This window comes from Corvus kubaryi, unplaced genomic scaffold (assembly GCF_017639235.1).
Source record: "Corvus kubaryi isolate FWS band 111438036 unplaced genomic scaffold, C.kubaryi_AGA036_p1.0 132, whole genome shotgun sequence".
NCBI lineage: Eukaryota > Metazoa > Chordata > Aves > Passeriformes > Corvidae > Corvus > Corvus kubaryi.
Genome location: NW_024580666.1, coordinates 513,333 through 524,525, shown reverse-complemented (window position 1 = coordinate 524,525; position 11,193 = coordinate 513,333).

Here is an 11,193-nt window from a genome sequence, read left to right as displayed (position 1 = left end):
CAGTACCTTTAGCTCCTGTTTACAGCTGTTCATTTGCTGTCGGAAGGCTGCTCCAGACTGTGACTTGTCCAAAGTGAGAAAACTTTTCATTTAAAAATTAATTTATCATCAGTGAGTCACAGCTTTGTCTTAAACTTTATGCCGGTGGGTCTAGCATGGCAATGTAAGTAGATTCACCTCTTCACAAAGAAGCACAGTGGAGGCTTCCCAAGCAGATGGACGAAAAACCCAGTCTTGCTAGAACAGAGTGAATACAAAAACTTCTGGTCACTGCCAGATAATCTCTGTAATCCAAGTGTTGAATCTTACTCTGCATGAGATGAATCAGTTCTTTGATGACAAATAAAAGCCCTGTCTGCATTTGTGGGATTGATGATTTCCTTTTCAATAAGCAGAGGGATGTTTAATTCTTTTGCATACAAACTCTGAACATGAGACAGCATTCTAGATGCCTTACTGTTGGAGACTTCAAAGACTGTAGAGGACATGACTGCCTTGAAGAAAGGAGATTTAGAAAAAGAAAGGTTAAGATTTTAAGTATTTTCTCCCTGCTTTGCTCCGTATATTGCATTTGCAGGTTCTGCTCACATAAGTCATAAAATTGCAGGAGTATATTTTAGCCACAACTGATAGCTTGTTGTGGGCTTTTCCACCTCCCTCTACCTCTGCTTAAACCATTACTCCTGAGATAGGTGAACCCGTATTTGTTGTGCCAATATTGGTGAACCAGTCTTACCAATATTTTTGTACTCTGCACAAAGAGAGTAATGTCCTGTGAGTAGAAGATGCTTTTGGGAATACTTCAGCCCTGGCAGTCAAAGGTTTCACCAGCATTGCTTCACCGAGGACAGAAAATTCAACAGTATCTGAATTGCAGAGTTCCCAGAAGACCATTTTATTCTGAGTCTAGGGTGTGAGAATTTTTGCTTTTAAATCACTGTGCCATGTAGTTAGAGCAAAAGATGTTATAAAAGCAGCATTTACTTATCTGGATTCCTTGAATTTCTCTGCCACTGTTTATAATGGACTAATCTGGTGCTCAGAAAAATGTGAAAAAAGCCTTTTACAGAAAGCAGTATAAAGACATTTTATGTTCCTTTTTACTGATTACTTTTCCTTGATGCTAGGAAACAATTATTTAAAGTGGATTACTTCCAAAGAATAACTTAATTTGATAATAAAACAAATACTACTTTCCCATTTATTGATGAATCAAGCAAGGTAATTGGATTTATTACTTCTGAACCTATGAGTAATCCTGTTTCCAAATCACATATGTGTTTCCTCCTCTGCTTTTATGTTTGTCAGGAGATGACAATTATTTATTCATTCTCTTTCAGGCAGAATTTTATATATATTTTTTTCAATCTAGACAGCAACAGTCTTATGCATGGTTCTTAAACTCAAAATAGAGATAATTTATACTTAACGCAATATACATCCTTTCTGGAGAAAAGTGAGTTTCAGTCATTCTGAGTAGCTAAAAATACTAGTTAATTAAAACAGATCTTGCATTAGTATCTACAATACGCACACTAATTGTGGAATTGATATAGCATTGTTATGATGCTGTTTTGTACTACTAAATATCAAGGTCCTGGAAGCTGAAAGGCCCTTGGGACATATATCCTGGGCTGGGATGTAGGAGATATCTTTGATAGGCATATACAGATAATCTAGGGAGTGGCCATGCCGAATGTTATTGACATTTCTCCTTCATCTTCTTGTTAGCTTTATACTACAAATCCACCATGCTGAGTCTTTAGAAGATTATAGATTATTTTAGACATAATAAAATAATAGAAGATTTTTCAGCTAACTGAATTAGTCAAATGTTCTTTTTTTTAGTAGTTAATCTAGCAGCATTTAAGAACTTCTTTAACTTGGAGATCTCACATCAGTTTACAAACTTTCAGTAAACTTCTTAGAATCTGTACTTAAATTCTTCATTTCTTTTAGAGGGATTATTTACATCTACAATGGTCTGCCGGTATAGCTATACCCATTCACACCAGCATGTTTCTGAAGTGGAAATGCAACTTCCATTAGAAAAACTGTTCCTCTTTCAGTACAGAATAAAATCTGTTCTTTGAGGAACTGAGTCTGCATATTCTGGTTTAAAGTGTGATTTCTTTTCATACTCCTGTTCTGCTCAGTAATGCTAGCAAAACTTTTAGGAGTAGATCAAATCATGAGCTGGAAGTGCTAAAGAAGCTTATTCAAACTCAGATTATTTTCTTCTGTGAAGGGAAAATGACCCTTGTGCTCGAAATACATTACGGTATTGATGGGATTCATTGATCAGCATAGGACTTTGGTCCCATTGATAAAGATGGAAATCTGTCATTCCCCAAGTCCACACCTTTACTCTCTGCATCGGTATTGTCCTTTTGCCTGATAAAGTGTGCTTAAAAAGGGACTTCCAGAGCTGAATGAATCCACCCGTGGAGCTTGAACTGAAGAGCCAGCTTCTGTCATACAGAACCATAACAAAAATGCATCTGCTGAAAAGTAGACAGTTCTGTTAGCTATCGTGGTTTTACTGTGAATCTGATCATATTTAGACATTTCTCCCGGTCGTGTTCTTTAATGGTGGTCAGCAGTGAAGGATAATGATTCAGTTGGGAGTTTCCAGGGTTTCCAGGCTACCAAGCCCCATAGTGGTTTTCAGTTGAAACATTTCAATCCAGCTTTTCCATTTGTAGATGTCATTCAAAGCCAGTGCTGCACTTTCATATTTTTTTTCCAATGAGAATAGAATGTGGTGTTTGAACGGAAACACATTCTTGGGTGGAATAGAAGAAGGGAGAAGGAAAGACGTGTTATTTGCTAGCAAAAACATGCTATGGGCTTTGTGGTACTGTGGCAAAGTTTGCTCCTGCTGAGTCTACTAAAAGACCCAAATCCCATATCCACATTTCCCTGATTCCTACCACATTTTTCTCTGTGCCTCCTTCCATGAAGTGACAGAAAAAGCCAGATCTTTTTGACTAATGTAATATACTCTTTCCTCCTCAGTTGCTTCTGTCTCTCTTCATTGCTCCCAGAAAGGGAGGGACTATTACTGACCATTTCAGGGCATCGTAGGGCTTTCTCACATCACTTCCAATGCATTCCTTGCCTCCGGTCACCCAGGAAGAATCTGCTGTGTTTGATTTCTGTCTCAGGTCACTTGTCTCACAGCTACGTGCCAGGTCAGTGCCAGTGAGTTGTCTTGCATGGCAGAGCTTTGTTATGCAGGCTGGTGGGTCAAGTTTCACATGCTCAAAAGGAGTTGGTATAAAGACAAAGAGAGACAGCATGTGTTTCAGTGCCAATAATGAATAAACTACCACATCAACTACACAGCATGAACATCTTTATCCAGCTGTGTATATATATTATTTTCATTTATTACGGTTGTTCCCATCACTTGACACAAACAAGGACTTTTTCTTTTTTTTTTAAGTGGCCATTTTATTAATCCATTTTTCTTCTGAAGAATAATATCTGTCCCCCCCCCTTTAACTGGCAAGAGATACATCACTTTCAAAAATAAATCTCAAAATGCAGCCCTGCAAACTACAGCTCTTCGGATTATCACTTTTTCTTCTGTCCACCATGAATTAAAATAAAATTGCTTATAATCCATCCTTTAAAACCCTGTGGTCAAATTTATGCCTGGCATCACAGGGCAGGAAACAGCATAATTGCACAGTGGATGAACTCAGTCTCAAGAGTTTAGTGCTTTGAAAGCTTTTTGATGTATTGTTGTACTTTATTTATCTTTTAAATTTTTTTTTATTTTGTTTTGCTTTTTTAATACTAAGGCTGTTTAGGAGCTGTGTTAGTAACATGAACTTTCTAATACTGACTCCAACTGGAGCAGAACCCAAATAAAGCTAAAGGCATTTTAGGCTTTGTGTCAAAGATTACAGTGTAAAACCAGCAAAAAATGGTTGTTTTTCAGAGATATGCATTTTGAGAGGTCGGAAATACTTAGGCATTTTTTGACTACAGGGAAGCTTTTTGAATTCAGACAAATGCATTTCACACAATTCATTTCAGGGTTGATTCATTTTATCTGTGTGTCTCCTGTGCCAAGTGGAAACATTAGGCCTCTTTAAAAAATGATGGGGGATAATAAATGCTCCAGGCATTTGTTTTGCTGAAATGAAGTAATGGCAGGGAAGCATATGGTGAAATATATTTTTAATTACTTTTCAACAATGTTAAATGTTTTTCCTTATTTTCATATTTAATGTTCTTGATCAAGCTTGCTAAATAGGCAGCTCTTATGGAACACACCACTTTGTGCAATAACACATGACTAATTTTATGGGCAGTACTGTATATCCCTGTGTATCAGCACTATATTAGCTGTAGAACTTTGTTTATGATGCTTTGTGCCATCCAAGGAAGCTGGGATTGCAAGGGGGCTGCTTTGTTCCTGTTTCATTTTTTCCCTCTAAGCCCACAGCTCTCAACACCTTTGTTGAGAGGTTTCGTATTCTTAAATTTTTGTTTGTGCATGCAGAGCAGGAAATATGATTCTCTTCTGTTAGACTAAACAAAAGGAAATCCACCTGAGACTGAGAGGAGACACCAGTCTACCTTTTAACAACTTCGCTTCTGAATCACCCTTCCATCCCCTTCCTTCATCTCCCTCCCTGTAGCACAGGTTCCACACTAAAGCAAAGTGAACACAAACAAAGGACACCTGTTCCCAGCCCTAGTAAAGAGAGAAAAGCTGCTAGTGCCTAAAGGCTAAAGCTGAGCTGAAAGTATTATGGCTACAGTTGGTGTCTAGGCTGCAGATATGCCTGTGCAAGGGAAACACAAGTGTATTGCACAGTGCCAGTAAAAGCTGAAAAGTAAGTGACATCACAGGAGGGTGGCAGGGGGAAACCAAGGCACACCACTGTCACCACTTGTCTGCACATATAGGTTACCTTTTTGGGATGGACACAAAGGTTCTTTCAATACAGAATATAAAAACAGAGTAAGAAAACCTGGCAATTTGCTGTCAACACTTACAGCAGGTGACCACACTCTCCCCTCACTTGTTACAGAGCTGACACAAATTCTTTTTCTGAAGATATCATGGTCATCACTGGTGTGAGCGGAGGAATGCTTCTTGTAGCATGACCTGGAAAGCAACAGTCCCAGGCTATTTCAGACCAGTGAGTCCTTTCCAGAGATGAGAACTCCTTACAGAGACTTCTCTGTAACCATCACCCTCTTTTTCAGCTCGAGTGGCTTTTCTTCCTGCGGCTGTAGCAGTGTGACAGAAAGGAGCTGGGATGGCTCTCTTGCATGTCCAGCACTTCCTTTCTCACTGCTAGTGATTCAGAGGATTAAAACAGCAGGATACAAAGCAACAGATGGGGATTTCATTCATTCCCTGTGCTTCGAAAACAGGCTCTGAGGAATATATCCATTGTTATTATTGTGACCTTCTCTACGCTGCATGCAGATTTCAGTTTGAGGTGGGAGGGGGATGTCTATGGGTCCGAGGCAGTGGCCACCACTGTGGAGAGAAACACTATGCTAATAGTTTATCCACATTATTCACACGAAAAACTGGCTTGTATTAAAGGTCAGAGCACTGAACAAGTAAAAGATACTCTTTTAGCTCCATCCCTTCCCGTTCTCACTGGGATCCAGGGCAGAGGAGCAGAAGCAGAATGGGTGGGAGTAGGAGAAGTGAACCCCAAGTACTTCTCTTGTGATGAGTTGCTGACATCTCAGGATTGCCCCTGGCACTGGGAAAAAAGCCAACAAACAAACAGAAAAGAGAAGTAAGAAGTTGCCTGAGGGAGAAGCAAGGCCATGGCAGTCAGTGGCCTGGCTCCCATGCTGCCTGTAGCTGCAGAGGAGGAACCAGTCAGCTCTGAGCCTGCTGGTGTGATTTTTGGGACTTATTTCTGTGGCAGAAGACGGAACCACAGCCTTTCAACCTCTGATCAGTGGGGCAACCTTGTGTAGGTGGTCTCCCAAGACGGAGGAGAGAATTTCCCATAGTTCTTTCTCTTCCCATGTTGCTTGCCAGAGGGCTCCCTGGGCAAACCCAGGGCTTCAGCCTCAGGATATGGAATGAAAGAAACAGCCTCCAGAAGTGGTTTCATTCTTGTTTTAACAGATACCAAAAGGAAAGGTTAGTCTCAGGGAAGCTTTTGCTTCTGGGATTTGTAACTTGGGAGTGCTGTGAAGCTTTCAAAACCCGGATGTGAGACAGAATGCTAGCATTTCCAGAGCCTTCGCTTTTAATATCCACACGTAAAGAACTGGGTCAGTTGTGCATGGCCAGAGACAGCAGTTCCTGTTGCACTGTAGCTTGCATACTGGAGATAACACTTCCTATAAATCAAGACAGCCTGTAAAAAAATGACAAAAACTGTGAAGTTCAGCTTGCCAGGAAACTGTTATCGTGCATGTGTATTTTTTTTTTAGGTAAAAAATAAATTTAATATCCACATCCCGTTTTGTCAATCTTTTAAAACCTCTGACAGGGATGTGAATGTTGTTCAAGAGCTATTACATGTCATGATGATAATTTGTTCCTTTTGAAGAGGTGATGTCTAAGTCATTTTTGATGATTACATTTCCTTGGTCTGTATTTATTCAAAAGACACCTTTCAAACCTGAGAATTGTTTCCAAACAGTATACATAAATGATTAGTACTGCTTTCAGTCATGCAGTTTGACACCTTTTCCCTTTAAATGTTTGTCTAGATGTGAAGATTATGCCCTACCTGGTGCATAAAGAACAGATCTTAACTGCTGCAGCAGCTGAAAAATTTGAAAGATTTAAAGACAAAACCAGTCAGTCACTTCCCATAGAATCATGGTTTGAGTTGGAAGGGCCTTTAACAATCATCTAGATTCAGCCCCATCCTGTCATAGGCAGGGACACCTTCCACTAGACCAGGTTGCTCAGAGTTTTGTCCACCCTGGCCTTGAACACTTCCAGGGATGGAACATTCATAATTTCTCTATAAAGTCTCACAGTTCTTCTCTTTTCCAGGCTGAATAGCCCCAGCATTCTCAGCCTGTTTTCACAAGAGAGGTGTTCTAGTCCTCTGATCATATTCCTGGCCCTCCTCTGGACTTCTTCCAACAGGTCCACATCCTTCTTATGTTGGGGACCTCAGAGCTGGACACAATGCTACAGGTGGAGTCTCACAAGAGCAGAGTAGAAGGACAGAATCATATTCCTTGACTTGCTGGTCACACTGTGCACATTCAGGTTCCTTAGATGTTCTTGAGCCTGATCTTCTACAACCAAAAGTTCTTCATTCTCTCAGTCCCTGCCTTTGTCTTCTCGGGCAAGTATGGCTGGAGCACTTGCCAGTGAAGACTGAGACAAAAGAATCATAGAGCATGTCAGTCTTCTGCATATTCCAGGTAACCAGGTCTCCCATTTCCTTTTGGAGATGAGGAACATTTTCCCAAATCTTTGTTTTATCACCAACATATCTGTAGAAACTTTTATTGTTGCCCATGACATTCCTGGCCAGTTTTAATTCTATCACAGCTTTACCTTTCCTAACATGATCTCTGGCATCTCAGACAACTTCTTTGTGTTCCTCTTAGGCTACAGGTTCTGGCTTCCACCCTCTGTAAGCTTTCTTTTTGTGTTTGAACAAGGAGCTCCTTGTTCATGCACACAGGCCTTCCGGTGTTCTTGCCTGACTTCCTCTTCGTTTGGATACATTGCTCCTGAATTTAGACGAGGTGTTTCCTGAGTATTAACCAGCTCTCTGGGGCCTCTCTTTCTTCCAGGAATTTATTCCCTGGTACCTTACCAAGCAACTCTCTGAAGAGGCCCAAGTCTGTTTTCCTGAAGTCCGGGATAGGGAGCTTGCTGTTAGCCCTCCTCACTTCTGTGAGGATCTCAAATGCTACCAATTCATGGTCACTGCAGGCAAGGCTGCCCTTGATCTTCACATTCCTCATCAGTACCTCCTTGTTGGTGAGAACAAGGTCCAGAACAGCACCTCTTCTCTTTGGTTCCTCTGTCACTTGGAGAAGGAAGTTACCTCCTGGATTGCCTGTGACCTGCTGTGTTTACCCTCCTACAGAAGTTCCCCATTAGGGTCAGGACCTGTAAATGTGAGGCTGCTCTTAACTATCTATAGAGTGCCTCAGGTTGGCACTGGCTGGCAGCCTGTAGCAAACCCCCACGATGAAGTCACCTGCCCCTGCCCTCCCTTTGATCCTGACCCACAAGCTCTCTGTTGTCTTCTCATCCATCCCAGGGAAGAGCTCTATGCACTCCAGCTGATCACTGATGTAGAGGGTGACACTCCTTTGTTGTTTGCCCTGCCTGTCCTTCCTAAAGAGCCTGCATCCTTCCCTCCCAACACTCCAGCCATAGGAGCCATCCCACTACTTCTCTGTGATGCCAGTAAGATCACAGCCCTGCAGGTGTGAAGAACAAAAACAGTCAGAGCTCTGGGTTATCAAATCCTCCAAACACGAGCTAAGAATGTGGTGTTGAGTAGCAGAATGCTGCGTAAGCCACTGCTGTGTAGGTAAATGCCAATGCTTCAAACACAAGATTTCCTGTTTTAAGCTTCATTCTATCACCTACATGTGACATAGTCCAACTTTGCAGCTGCTATGCTACAGACCCTAAATTATCTTCTAATTTTTCAAATTCAAAAGAAACTCAGTCTGGTTAATTGTTTAATGTTTATCTAAAGAATCTGGGCACTTTACACCAGGTTCACCAGAATAAATGCTTATCTCAGTCATCTGCCTTTGAAAAGAAGGTTCTTCATTATACCAGTAAGGAAAATATTTTGTGAGTACTGCAATTTGTTTTCCATCGAAGTGACAAGCAGCATTTGAGTTTGGGTAAAATAGGTGTATATATTTTCATTGTTGTCAATTTTTGTTTTGTTTTAATACTTCATTATTAGTGTCCTTTACCATTTGACAACAAGGAAGAAACACATTTTCTTGAGAGAACAGCTTTAGATTCCCTTTATCTACTTCAAACAACAATTAAACATACGGTGAATTGTCAAAGCCAAAGAATCGTTGTATTTTAATAAAATATATTATGTACTAAAGTCTGTATAGCTCCTATACTAGGGTGTATTTTAGATTTGCATCTGTTTGGGAAAAAAAGTAGGAAATGGTTGCTGCACAAATTATGTCTCAAAAGAGATATATATGAGTAGAGGGGCTGATTTGTAAGTGTGCAACAACCATAAGATGCATGTGAAATGAATACCAACTCATTTTATCTTTGTCAGCACTAGAAGCAGTGTATCTGATAGCTTTTATAGTATTTGCTGGTTCTTTGACCAGAGTTTTCATCTCTGCAGATCCTGTTCCTGAATCCATTCTTTCTCCTCCCCTATCTGATTTGACACCTGTTTCCAAATGAAATATGCCTTCTATCCTTTGGTTCTTGAGTGGCTTCTCTTTTCTTTTTATGTTTTTTATTATTTATGTCTAGAAAGTATATTAAAACTCATAGGACAGGCTTAATGCATGCAATGTGGACGTGTGTTTGGAAACAAGGGGATAGGGTTTTTTCACTTGTTGCTGGGATATTTAGATAATGGGCATTTAAGAAGATGTTGTTCTGAAATACAGAAGAGGCCTTGCTTTGTGGCTCTTCTGTTGGTGACAATGTGTCTTGAAATTTACCTGATGCCTCAGTCCTTTTGCACGCCAACCTGTGGCTGCAAAGCTAGAGGGAGAAAACACATCCTGCAATTTTACCACATAGGACAAAAGAGCAAATGTTTCAAATCAGAGAAGTACTGAGGGGCCACCATTATGCATGGAGATGAGGAATGGCACAGCTGGAGACATGCATACAGTTTCAGATGGTAATAAAGTGTTTATCTTGGGGTTGGTGTGAGGGTGGAAGGAAGCACTGGTGTGACATTTTTATTACCCTGGTAAATCCATTCCTAGTCCTTTAGCCTTCTCCTTGCTTTAAAGAAGCTAAATATGTCCTTCAAAGGTCCACTGTTCATCTATTTAAAATTAATTGTAAATCCTTTCCTGAATTTGGGCTTGCATCAGAAATGGGCTAAGAGAAGAAATGAACCAGCTCTGTGAAACAAACCAGATAGAGTCTGTATAACACGTACCCCATTAAAATTAGTTACTAAAAGCAGTAACAGAGTATGAGTTGTCATCTTGATGTTCTTAGACTGTCAGTTTGGCTCTAACTAAGCTACCATTTAAGGCCAATTTGTACAGGGGGTAAGAGACTGATAAAAATAATCAACACTAGCTGATTCCCTCTATCCTTCTCCAGTGAATGATTTTCTATTTAATTCTTACTGATATTTATCAGCAATTTTCTAGTGGATATTTTTGAATTTCTTTAAAAAAATATTTATTTGTTCTTTCAAATTTGCTTGTTAAAGACACTGTTTAATTTCATGGACCCCGCTGGAAAAATGTCTGTGACTGCAAGCAAGTACTCCAAGTCACAGATGCTTTCATAATCAGTTAAAAAGGAACAAATGCACACCTCCAGAACTGCAAATTCCAATACCTCTTCTGGCAGTTCATGCAAGGCAGTATCATTTTTTGAAAGCATAACAGTATTTCTAAAATCCAATTAAAGATCTTACTTTCAAGATATCTTATTTTCTGTTCCAAATAATCTTCAATCTACAGTATAGCTTTGTCTTCCATAAAAAACCCTGAAATTAAGAGGAACATTATATGATTCTAGCATCTATTATGCATCTCTTTATTTGTTGAAGGCTTGCTGTAGAATTTCCTTGTTTCCAAGGAATGGAAATTGCTCATTATCCTGGATAATGAAAGATAATGTTGTCATCTCTAATTGTTAGTTTAGGATACTTACTGTACCCTTCTATTATAAAAGGGTTGGCATAAAAAAGGTTCAGTAAAAGAAGCAGCTCTTAAAAAATTTCTTAAATAAAAGAGGGATTTGTTTACAAGTGAGATTTATATGTCTTTGACAGCAAAATATACTGGAACATGTTTCTTAATTGACAGATTGTAACCTGAATATGAATGCTACTTACTGAATACAATTCATGAGTGTTAAAGTTATCTTTTCAATGATCATAGAAGTGTGCTTCTATATATACACCTAAGTATATGAGTGTACCCACCTGTCTATGTATGAGTGTGTAGGTGTATTGTATATGCACTTACTGCTTTTTTTAAAACAGAGCTTTTGCATTATCTAGACAGTTTTTCTAG